The sequence below is a fragment of the Lissotriton helveticus genome, chromosome 6 (genome assembly GCF_964261635.1).
Source record: "Lissotriton helveticus chromosome 6, aLisHel1.1, whole genome shotgun sequence".
Classification (NCBI taxonomy): domain Eukaryota; kingdom Metazoa; phylum Chordata; class Amphibia; order Caudata; family Salamandridae; genus Lissotriton; species Lissotriton helveticus.
The window spans coordinates 386,979,567-386,992,522 of NC_136067.1; the positions used below are offsets into that span (position 1 = coordinate 386,979,567).

At 47.5% G+C, this 12,956-nt stretch overlaps 1 protein-coding gene across 3 annotated transcripts in view; it reads left to right on the plus strand.

Moving 5' to 3' along the window:
- Positions 1 to 12,956, plus strand: part of KIDINS220 (kinase D interacting substrate 220) — a 1,022,767-nt gene that overhangs the window by 367,477 nt on the left and 642,334 nt on the right. The gene's annotated exons all lie outside the window — the stretch shown is intronic.

Genomic DNA, 12,956 nt, shown 5'->3' on the forward strand with positions numbered 1-12,956 from the left:
GTGTGAAAAAGTAAATTATTTCGTGTTACTCCCGGTTAATACCCGTGGCAGCTCACTGAGAATCACAGGAGCCAAAAAACCTGTAGAGAAGGGACAAAACACAGACAAAACACAATAACATATGCTGCCACACACTGACACAAAGTTAACTTTCTTATTATTGCCAGCTAGTCCATAGTAACATGGCATACTCATTGTCAAGTGTTCTCTGAGCCCTTGTTCTATCATATTTACCAGTAGTAAAAACCTCTAATCGTGTCTCAGAACATCCAAGATTAGATGATTTCCCCTTTATTTTGATTTACAATTAATCACACAGGGGTCACTAAAAGCGCTAAGTTCAAGCCACTTTGTGTTAACGTAGGCAAGGTGTAGTGGGAACATACCCTACTAAGCACGACATTTATGCTGCCTACAGTGTTGATTAAAATCAATGTAGCAATAGTGATTCGTCTTAGATCGTAATGTGCCCCCTATTGGAGCTAGGAAAACCAGAAAAAATCCCTCTAGAGGATTCTGTGGCGTTGTAAACAAATCAAACACAGACACTCACGTTACGAGAGAAAAATGCTCTCCCCTTGGGTCGAGACAGCGCGGGATATCTTCACGCGGTGTCAATCTTAAAAAAGGGAAAAGTAATACTATCCATCAAGTGGCAAGTATTCCTGCAAGTAACCGCTTGTATGAGTCTACGGCAAAGTCGTAACTTACTTGAGCACTCGCGACTCCCCGCCTGGTACCTACACTCTGGGTAGTTGTCTGCCCGAAAGTGAGGTAAGCCAGCCGTGATCGCGTTTTTCAATCGCTCTCCGGTCGTCCCGATCACGTGCACAACGTGATCGTGCGTTGGTGTAGTTGGACTAATTCCCTTAAAGGGTAAGTATCTGAATTACCGCTCCTGAGACAGGGTTCGAAACCACAGTGAGATCTGACCTAATGTGAATAGTTAATTGGTGTTGTGAACCCTAAGTCAGCTCAGAATATTTTATGACGTTTGATTGTAAAGATACGACCACCTTCATTTAAAGGGGAAGTGTCTAAATTGTCAATCCAAACCTCGGTTCGAATCCCCGGTGGTGATTCTAGTGGGCAAGCAGTAAAATTATTCACACCCGAGATGCCCGAAGGGTAAACAACTGTTAAATATTATATGCCTCTAGTCATATCAAACTATTATATGAATGCAACCAATAATATCAGGACTGACATAGAGCTAGTAGTTGTGTACGTATACTCAACTTGTTTAAAAAAAATGACGTCTCATCTGAAAAACAACATAAACCCAAGTTGTTCGTAGTTGTTTTCTCCAGCTTATTCGGGACACTTCTCTCTTATCCATGGCATTGGGTAAATTCTGTAAAACAGTCTTTTCAGATGAGCCGCGCTAGTATTGGCCCGCCGCAAGAGACTCGCCCAGTGAGCCGCGCTAGGATTGGCCCAGCGCAGAGAACAAGTGCGGCGTCATGAGGGGCTCGTCTTGTGAGCCGCGCTCGGATTGGCCGAAGAGCTGCCGTGCGAGGAGGAGGCCGGGGTGAAGGAAAGATGGCGGCTGAGGCCGCCGACGGCAGTGCGGGGCTCCCAGGAGTCCCGGGAAGCCCCGCAGGAGAAGAGCTGCCGCGTCCTGCAAGAAGCTCCCGCCCGGAGAGGGCGGGTGAGTACAGCCGGCCGGGGGGAGCGAAATGGAGGCACCCCGCCGGTGCGACCCTCAGAGCAGCCACGCTTGATAGAGGGCTGCTCCAACGGCATGGGGGCATTTCTGTTTTCGCTCCATGAGGGAGCAGATGAGATGTGAGGTGCCAGTCGAGGGCACCGAGTCAGAGCGGCCCTGTGCGCTCAGTGGGCCGCTCCCACGTGTTGGGGCATTGTGTCGTTCAGAGCCTAAGTGGCTCCAACAAGGGGGCTCATTATGGTTTAGAGGGCCCCGAGAGGCCCATGCCTTTATTGATTAGAAGGGCCTAGTTGCTTCAGGGAGCCCCCAGAGAGGTTTGTGTCCCCCCCCCCCGTGGGATGCTTCAGTGCTGGGGACATCTTTATTTACAGGGCCCCATGTGGCTCCAGCAGTTGGCGCAGTTCTGTCTAGGGTCAGTGAGGGCCCTGTCGAAGTTCTGCTGATGTCACAGCTGCCCAGCAATTAGTGGGCAGCTGAACCGTTTAGGCGCAATTTGAGAGAGTGAGTCCCTGTGTGGTACAGAGATGGCACAGTGGTGCCAGGCCTGCTACAGCTGCGCAGCACTTAGTGCCAGCTGCAACGTTTAGGCCCTGTTGGTGTTCCCAACTGCACAGCAATTAGTGGGCAGCTGCAACGTTTAGGTTTGCGCCGGTGGCGCACCCCTGACTGGCGCTGCGTGGCAGTGCGCCCTGACATTTTGGACGCAGGGCTTTTGAGTCCCCTTGTTGGCTGGCCAGTTGGCCAGGGGGCTGGTATGTGGGTAGGGCCCAAGGCCCTAATGTGATTTTTGCGCAATGTGATTTTGCTATGTTTATGATAGTCACTGCGTAAGGTGATGTTTTGCGCAATTGTGTTTTCCTTCCCTACACCTCTGAATGTTGTGATGCATCATGTGTAATGTGTTCTTGCTGATACCCCTAAGTGTATTTTATTCTTAGGTGGTTGTGTTTTGCATAGTAGAGTTTATACTAGAGAGGTTATGTGTCCATGCGTGATCTAGGCCTATGGTTATTAGTATTGCGTAGTGTGTACCTACCTTTACCAGTAGTTACTGGTTGTGACCTATGATTGTTCTTTTATGTTACCCTTATTCTATGATCTACAAAGTGCTATTTCTAACAGTATTCTAAGTTCTAGAAGTGCTATTTCTGCCAAGTGCTGATTCCTGACAGTGGTCCAGGTGGCCCTGTCTTGTAAATAATCCCTTGTGAATATTGCCCGTGCCAGTTGACACAATGTACATGTGTGATTTCTATCTGATGTGTTTTGACAATACAGAAGTTATTTTTATATAACCTTGTGTGGAGTTCCTTTTGTGGTGTGCCTAGGATGTTGTTGCTGTTGTGTGCGTGCACAAATGCTTTACACATTGCCTCCGGGATAAGCCTGTCTGCTCGTGCCAAGCTACCAAGGGGGTGAGCAGGGGTTATCTTGGCGTGTGACTCCCTTGCCCTGACTAGAATGGTGGTTTCTGCCTGGCTTTGGCGTCCGCCTTAGCCAACCAGAAATCCCAGTTCTAACAAAATGCTTGTTAAGACTAGTGATGAGTGAGTAATTAGCAGTCCAGGGCTGCTGTATACCATGGGGCCGCATGTAAAGGTTAAGAGGGCCGCATGCGACCCCCTCAGGCCGTACAATGAGTATCACTGAGCTATACTAATAGAGCATGAAAGGCAGAGCAACTTGCAGTCTAGAGTTTCTTAGGACGAAGAGATACACTGCATACTTTGTTTACAGCAAAGGCTGTCTCTATCTGAAAGTGCGTGAAGATAGTGTTTCCCGCGAAGGGCACACTAGAGCAACCAAGGGAAATAATACGCCGAACAATAGGTCTCCTGAGCTTGACTGAACAAGCTCAAGAATAGAGTTTGAAAATAAGACTCTGACCTCTTTAAGATCCATGAAATAGACAGTATTGAGGACAAAAATAAAAAGGTCCCGATACCAAACATAAATCAGTAGGACAACAAGTTCTTATGGAAATATTATTCTTTGGAAAAATTGGAAGTATATGTATAATAATGTTTGATGTCATCTTTGTGTGTAAAAAATTATTTTTGGTCAGTGATAAAATATATGTACGTGATGTAAGCACTGTTTTTGACAGCTTTTTGAAATTTTTTATAAAAAAATGCAGAGGTGTATGTTATATTGTACTATGTGAAAAGAACCTTCACTTAAAATATTCAAAAAATAATTCAAATGAATGAAGCCCAGAGTTAATAAAAAGGACTACTGTGGCATAAATAACGTCTCATTTATGGTTTCAGAGGCATTTGCTGTTTAGTTATTGGTGACGGAGGTAGGCACTAATCATGGCTCATGCACTTTGCCTTGGCTGATGGCAGTGGTTTAGCCACCTCATCAGACACTGGCCTGGTCTCTCTTCCCACTGTGGCTAAGGAGGAAGGGGCTTCTTTTGCAATAGTGGTAGGAAGGACAGCTAATATCCTAAACCTTCAGCTGCCCTCATCCTTCAGCTGTCCTCAACCTTCAGCTGTCCTCATGTGCATGTTGACCCCTCTTCTGCACCCTTATCCCAAGTTTTGTTGTTCATTCTTTCCTTGGCCCAGCAGAGTTCTGCTTTGGGCACTGTCAAAGGTTACCGGTGAACCATATCAGCTTTCTTGCAATCCCTGGCCCAACCATCTTTGTTCAGGTCACACGTTGTGACTTGTTTTCTAAAGGTACTCCAACACCTGTTCCCTCCATGACCATTTATTACATGTCTTGAAATTTCTAATGTGTGCACCCTCTGTCCACTACATTTACTCACCATCAAAACAGCTTTTCTAGTGCCCCTTAAATCTTCCTGGAGGGCCAGTGAGCTGCAGGCAGCACTTACCTTTAACCTTCTATATAGGATATTCTACATAGACAAACAGGTAATTGGAACATGTGCCTCCTTTCTCCCAGACATGGTGACACCTTTTCAAGTGGGCCAACATATCACCTTGCCTGCCTTCTTTGCCCTGTCTCACCCTTCCAAAGGAGGGGAGAGACTCCACTGACTGGACCCTGAAAGAATATTGTTGTTCTACATTGATCATACCAGAGAGTTCCAGGTGGATTATCAACTTTTCATCGGGTAAGTAGGGGCAAAGAAATGAAAGGCTGTGAAGAAACAAACCATCTCATGGCGGATAGTGTTCTGTATTATAATCTGCTGCGCATTGGCCAAGGAGCAACCCCCTGAGGGGTTGTGCTCTCATTCCAGTAAAGCCCATGCTTCAACCACTCCATAAGCTTGGGGAGTTCCTGTCCTGGACATCTGTCAGGCGACAACATGGGCATCTCTGCGCATGTTGACCAAACACTACTGCCTAGACAGTCAATTCCGTCGTGACGGGCACATTGCCCATTCTGTCCTCCAGGACCTCCTGGTCTAAATCTATTCGCAGACCCATGTCCGGAGAGGTATTGCTTGGGTATCTAATCTAAGGTAAGGAATCTGCAGCTGTAAGTCTCGATTAGATAAACAAGTTACTTACATTCAGTAGTTCCTTATCTTGTAGAGACTCTTATCTATTATTCTATTATAGGACTTGTAGAGCGTATGGTGACCCGGAGGCATCTCAACGATACGAAAGAGAGGGAACATGGCAAGCCGAAGATCTGGGGAAGATCAGTCTTCTAAAAAATCGAAGCTAAAAGAGCCAGGTTTTAATGGCTTTGCGAAAGCACAGCTCGTTGTCCAGACACCTAATGGGCAAGCCGAGAAAATTCCAACGCTTGGCAACATTGAACTGAAAATAGTGTCCTCCTTTCCTTGCTCTTTTAGTTGCAGGAACCGTAACTAGATGCATGTTGGAAGAGCGGGGAACCCTATTAGTGCCATAATGAGTAACAAGCTGTTGAAATATGAGAGAGCCTTATTCATGGAGCCCTCAATTGGCAATGCACATGACCTTAAATTCAATTCAATGAGCAATGGAGAGCCACGGTCTACCCCTCAACCTCTGCCGGACCCATTGGGACCTGGGAATTCCCCAAAACTTATGTGCAGCAGCATTTTGTAGCAGTTTCTGAATGGCAGCTTTGGGGAACCCAGATATAAAGAGTTACTGTAGTACAGGCGAGAAAGAATTATACCTGGACCACCACCGGCCTCGAGGTCTGGGGAGCAACGACAGGATCTGCAACAAGCCCAAGCAACTGGCTAATATCTTGGTGGCCTGGGTTACCATCATCCGAGTATCAGGAATGACTCCTGGTGGCCATCAGACCTAGGATCCGCACCCACTCCCTCCAACCATGCCAGAAACCTCTGAATCATTATTGAGAACAAGCTCACCATGAAATCACTGATCACCGCTGTCTCCTCTGCCTGCTTCCTCACTGTGTGCACGCTACTTAAGATTTTCAAGTGACTACCCCTAAACACTAGACACAAGTCCTCATCACCGGCTGACTGGACTACGGCAATGCCCTCTACGTAGGAATCACCACACACCTCCTACAGAGACTTCTGACCATGCAGAACTCAGCAGCCAGACTCATCCTCCACCTTCCCCAACGAACCCACATCACATCCCATCTCATAAAACTCCACTGGCTCCCCGTACAGAAGAGATGCCAATTCAAGCTGCCGACCCATCCTCACAAGGCTTTACACAACCAAGGACACCTGCCTACATTAACCACTGCCTGAACTTCCACCAAATGTCGAGAAGACTACATTCCGCCTCCCTTTCACTTACTCATTCTCCCCGCATCTATCAAAGCGGAAGTGGAGGATGCTCCTTCTCCCACATCGCAGCAAAGACCAGGAACAGCCACCCCACACACCTCCGGACCATCATCTCACTTCTGGAATACCGAATGACCCTCAAGATCTGCCGGTTTGAATAAGCCTCCGGTAACTGCACGCACCTGGATACACTATCGGGTGATTAGTCGCGCTTTATAAATTGTGATTGATCAATCCACATCCGCAGACTTTTTATAGTTGACTTATTAGCCAAGAGGGACCCAATTGGGTAGGCCAGCCCAGGTCATATTGGGCAGGAGACCTATTCCCCAGAATCATTAGATCTGTTTTAGATCCATTGAGCTTGATCTGCGGTTGATTCATCCAGATGGCTATCTGATCCCATCAAAAACTGAGGTTAACTGTGGGTGTGTCAGAACCAGACATAAATGAGAACACCCGCTGAGTGTCACCTGCATAGGTGATTATAGACATCCCAAAAACAGCCACAAGGTCCGCTAATGGTTGCAGGCAGATGTTAATCTGAGGCTGGGTGAGGACCCCTGTAGGACCCCGCAGGAGACAGGCAAAATGTTAGATGTACAGCCTTTGTCAAAAACCTGTAATGTATTCCCCTTTAGAAAGGAACCTACCCAGTCCAACTCTTTACCCGTGACACCAGACTTAACAACCCTATCCAGAAGTATAGGGTGGTCAACAGTGGCAAAGCCCGCACTGAGATTCAGTAGTTCGATTGCCACTGTTGCCCCCTAGATCGGATATTTTTGGCCTCTTCCACCATTGCCAAAAGAGCGGTCTCTATGCTGTCTATATCTAGCCACAGATTCCTTATTAACCCTCCCATCCTCCCTGCAAACTGTTTTCTTCACATAGGGCTCACTTATGAGGTCCGTAGTGCTGCACATTAGTACAACAGCAAACTTCGTGGCTCTGCACTTCTGGCGTGGAAGGATTGCGAAAAGTAACTGATGTTTGCACACTGGGGTGGCACCTGTATAGGCACCGAGCACCACTTCTGGTGCAGACAGTACCACTGACACAGCTGAATAGCATCTGCTATCAGCGCACAGGGGTACTGCTCGAAAAGCTTAAGAATCTATTCTGATGGTTGGGGATGATTCTAAGGTAAGGAATCTGTGGTTAGATAGAGTTCTGAAAGCTGAAAGCCTGAAACCGGTCCTAGAATGCTTGTTTCCAGTCCGGCATGATTTATATGTTGGTAGGGAGAAAGCTCCATTGCAACGGCAAAGGAGTTCCTTCCCCCCAAACACAGTAGTCCGTCCGCCCGATTTATATGTAGGCGACCATAGGTTTGGCAGTGGCAGAGAATTTTCCGTCTCCACTGTTGCCATACTTCTCTGACAGATGACAAGAGTAATCACTGTAGAAGAATTGGCTATAGGCCCGCCTGCCCAATTATAGGATGGGCGTACATAAATCAGTTTTTTACTATTCGTCACCGCCAGGCAAACCCTGGCAGTAAGGGACAGTAAAAAAAAATGCCCCACCCAAGTGCACCCTCTCCCCCACCCACCGGCCCACTTTGCCTTGGGAGATGACCCCCATGGCAAGGGGGGGTCATTATCTTTTTTTTATTTTCCCAAAGGAAATCCAGTGTTTTTAGTTTTTTTTTTAAGTAAAAAGAATCAGTTTGGGGCAAGGCTCCATCATGTTGATGGAGCCCTGCACCAAATTGCGAAAAACAATGGTTTAGGAATGATTGCATGCATGGGGGTCATTTTTATATTCCAGGGGTGGCATCTCCATCAGGGCAACAAAGTAATTTACTCCCCGACCTGGCGGGGTAACGGGCTGGCCACCAAGATTTAAATCAGACCCCAAGATGCTATTTCTGTCAGATTGCACAAAAGATGTGGCACTAGGCTCTAGACAGCACAGATTCTTTCTGTACAAATCTGTGCCATTCATAAATGGGAGTAAGCTAAGGGAATAGTGAACACATTTCATAGTTGAGTTTCTTCAGATAAATCTATTTTCCATTGCTGGTGTCAAGAAATGCCCAAATTATGCATATGGGCATTTATGCTCCATTTAAATGAGAAATGGGCGAAATGTTATGTTGAAACATTTTAGAGAACTTTTGTACATGCTTTCCACTTAACACCATACATTTGAAGTCCAAGTGTAAACATAGAAAAACAAAGCAGAGCTAGACCCACTCTGCCTCCAAGAAGGTGTGAGGGCATCAAGTTGTAAGTAGCAATCCCTCAAGGTCAATGTTCAAGGAACGGATCCCTTAGTTGGTGCAGACACACCCATAGTTTCTCAGCTTTCATGGACTCTGCAGTAGATTGAGGCCTTGACAAAGGTCATGCTGATGTTCTTTCGGGCCACATGCAAGCTACAGGGCCTCCGTGCCATTGATGCAACAGACAACATAATCCCTTTGGGCCTGCAAAACCGTCAGACAGCATGCAGGTGGTAGGGGCATCAGTTCTCGAATTCATCTTCCCTTGCTACAACAGCCAACAAATAACTCCAGTTTGCCCTTAGTGGCGCATGTCCACTCATTGGGCGACAGCATCTAGCACTCCCTCCCATATTTGCAGTCCATTACGTCCGACAGATGGGTCTTTGCAGTTATTAAGTTCTTTCTTTCTTTGCCTTCCAACGAAGACACGGAACTCACACCCTTAAATTCTGTCAGGTTGACAGACTATTTTTTCTAATATTCTTATCAGTGTACAAGGGGCATGTCCACTCCATAAACATCAGGATTCAAACTGTGTAAAGACTGAAACAATCAGATGTTGGTGACTGGCCCCACAAGGTCTGTCTGTGGTGTCTGGGTTCCAAACACAACTCAGCATCGTGTGACAAATGTGCGAAGATAAAACCAAAGGCCATTCACGACCGCAAGGTTAAACTTTACATCACAGAGCTCCATCAGAAGTCCTAGAGGACCCTGTCTTGGTTGAAGTTGAGAGCACATGCATGCTTAGTTCTCTCGCGAATAATCCTCTTTGAGTTCAAGGTCTTCAGTTAAGTAAAGAAACATAAGAGCTGAAACATGTCTCCTCTTCGTCCCACTGCTCCCATCACAATGCGCCACTTATCACCCCAGATACTACTAGGCCGCACACTCTGTCTTCAGCTTCATAACTGATTCTGTCCCTTGTTCCATTGTGCCTCAATTTCCTAGGTCCATCAGCTATGCTGCAGAAACTCTGTGAATACAAGGAGTCTATAGGCAGAATTTTTGATATTCATATGAATCCCTCTGGAGCAACATTGAGCCCTTAGTATCCGAGGCGACCTTCAGTCGTTTGGCTTTAACCTCAGGCACCATACTGAATCCTACACTTGTACCCCATCTCAGCCCATGCCACAACCCCTGTATGTTGACACTTCCGATGCCAGAGGGGGAGCCGATGGTCCTCTCGCACTCCAAAGCCCACCCAGAGTGAAGTCTATCAATGTCACATCACCTCCACATCTTTCCCACTCCGATCCTGAGACGCAGTGTTATGATCGTGATCCTGATGATGATGATGACTATAACATGTATGAAGAGGAGAACCTCTTACTGCTAGCTTACAGGACACTAGTGGAGTAGACAATTCTCCTGACTCTGGCCTCCACTTCCCTTTGCTGGGTGCGGCTACTGAAAAATCTGCCTCCTTTGCCACGGTCATTAGGAGAGAAGCGTAGGTGTTAGACATCATATTGCCTTCCACTGAGGTCAAACCAAATGTCTTTACAGGAGTGCTCCATCCAGCACTGACTGCACTGGAACCTTTTAATGAGGCGTTCACAGACACACTGCAGGGCACTTGGACAAAGCCAGGACATTTCCTCCATTAAATAGACAGATTGCAGGGTGGCATAGACCTGCTTCATTGGCCAGGAGGCGCTATCACCTTTTACCTCCCCTGGTGGAGGAGCATCACATCCAACTAGTGGGTGCTCCAGATTGTACAAAATGTCCCCTCTGCCCTACCTGACACCCCTCCCAACATGCATCCCAGACCACATCGCCGCCCTCCCAGCAGACCACTTGTCCATACTCTGAGTGGAAGTTCAAGCCGTCTTGACCAAGAGAGCCATATAGAGGGTGCCGGCATAAGAGATCGAGACTGGTTGTAATTCCAGTTACTTTTTGGTGCCAAAAAAGGATAGAACCTCCATCCAATCCTCGATCGCCGCCCTCTCAACTTCTTCCCCGAAAAGACTCGTTTAAAATGCTCACCCTGGCCCAAGTTCCATCTTCCCTGGACCTAGATGACTGGATGGTGGTGTTGGATTTGCAAGAACCTATTTAAACATTCTTGTCCTGCAGTCCAGCTGACGCTCCTTCAGTTTCAGGTAGGCCAAGAGCACTTTCAGTTCTTGGTACTCCCGTTTGGACTTACAGGAGCACCTTGAGTGTTCACAAAGGTTTTGGTGGGGGTCGCTCTCCATCTGTGGAGATAGCAAATACCAGTCTTTTCATTCTTTGAAGACTGGCTGCTGAAGTGGTTTCACCTATTATGCCTTATGCCACCTCCCAACGATGGCTGAATTGTTGACATCCCTGGGCTATTCCATCAATGTGCTGAAGTCACACCAGATTCCTTCACAACAGCTCCCCTTCTTTGGAGCCATCCTAAATACTGTGCTCTTCGAGTCTTCTCTCCGCCTCAACAAGTCCTGGACATTGGAGCTATGATCCTGATGTTTCAACCTTGGACCAGGGTTTCAGTGAGCACAGCTCTGACACCTGGCCTCTTGGCGTTCTGCTTTCTACTGGGGAACCACACTCGGTGGCACATCTGGGCTCTGTATTGGTATCTGAATTCTCAGTGGGCTCAGCACCAGGGGCACCTTGTAGTTGTAGTTGAGCTTATATAGCGCACAGCTACCCGCAAAGCAGGTGTCCCGGCGCTTGCTTAGGGAACCCTTCCTGATATTCCCCTGTGAGATAGCAGGGTATCCACAAGGTGAAAGTCAGGCATCCCGCCGCGAGGGGCCGTTGTGGAGATTAAGCAAGCTGTTGCCCAGAGTCGCAGAGTGTGAACCCGTGAGTCGAGGAGGCACCGGGGTGAGAATTATCGAGTCCGTGGAATTTTTAGCCCAAGACCCGCCGGGGCGGGGAATTGAACCCTGGTCCAGGACCGATCTCAGATTCCGGGTCTGCCGCCTCTAACCCCTGAGCCACACTTCTCCACCTTTCGGATCCTATCCAGGTATCTAAAAAGACTGTAAAAGAACTGCAGTATTGGCTGCTGAACCGTAGCCAGACCCTTCTCCTTGCCCCTCCCAGAGCTAAAGGTCATGGCTGGGTTGGGGAAGTCATATAGGAGAGGTGGAGGTCAGACGACTCTGAACTGCAGCAGAAGCTTGTCTTGACATAAATCTGGTGGATTTGTGGCCGATCCTTTTGGCACTGAAAGCGTTTTTCCCAACCATCAGGGGGGAAGGGCTCTAGATTTTTACAGACAACACTACCATGATGTGGTACTGTAACAAACATGGCAGAGTGGGGTCTTGGGTTCTCTGCCAGAAGGCTCTCAGCTTCTGAAAATGACTGGCAAGAGTGTCTTCTCACAGCACCTAGCAGGATCTTTAAAAGAGTGGGCGGACAAACTCAAACAACGTTGCCTTGTGAATCATGAATGACGGCTGCACTCTGAGGTTGCACAAGGTGTGTTCTAATAATGAGGAAAACCCTGGGTCGATCTTTTTGCCATCACAGATAATGTGAAATGTTCAAACTTCTGCAGGTTAGAGTTTCCACGGACGTTCTTGCTTAGAGATGCCTTTCGCTTCAATTGGAGCTCGGGACTCCTGTACGCATTCCCGCTTCCACATCTCCAGCCCAGAGTTCTCAAGAAGATCCAGAAGCACCAGGCCCAAGTCATCCTAGCTGCCCCAGACTGGGCAAGGAGAGTGTGGTTACTGGAACTACTGGCCATGAGTATCTGTTCTCCGACTCATACTGCCCTTTCGGGATGGCCTACTGTCTCAGCAACAGTGCGGGGTCCTACAGCTTAACCTGCATAAACTGCTCCTCCGTGCATGGAGATTGATCGGGGAAAGTTCATGGCTTTTGATCTTCCTCTCGAAGTACTTGGTGTTATCTTGGCAGCCTGGTGTCTCTCTGCCAAAACTATTAATGCTGGACACTGGGAGAGGTTTGTTGTATGGTGTTCCCTCTACAACACCCAGCCTTTACTGGCACAGTGAGCTGACATGCTGTTATTTTGTCTTTCGTTGGGCCAACCTTTCAGCCTTTTTATGCCTCCCTGATCAGCCATCATTCTTCAAATCACCTGTTGCGTGATGAGTTTCTTGAAAGAGCTGATGCAAACATTCCCACCAACACCTTTTGTGATGCCTCAGTAGAATAAACCTTAATTTGGTTCTCACTTATCTAACGTGTGCCCTGTTTGAATCAATGCACAGCTGTTCTCTCTGCTTCCTCACGCTGAAGACCATCTTCTGCATAGTCATCACGTTGGCTTGCCACGTGAGTGAGCTACAAGCATTGTCTGTCCAGTTGCTGTATACTTCTTTCTTAACATATAAGCTGGTACTCGGGACAAAAGCAGCATTCCTATAAAAGGTCATCATTCT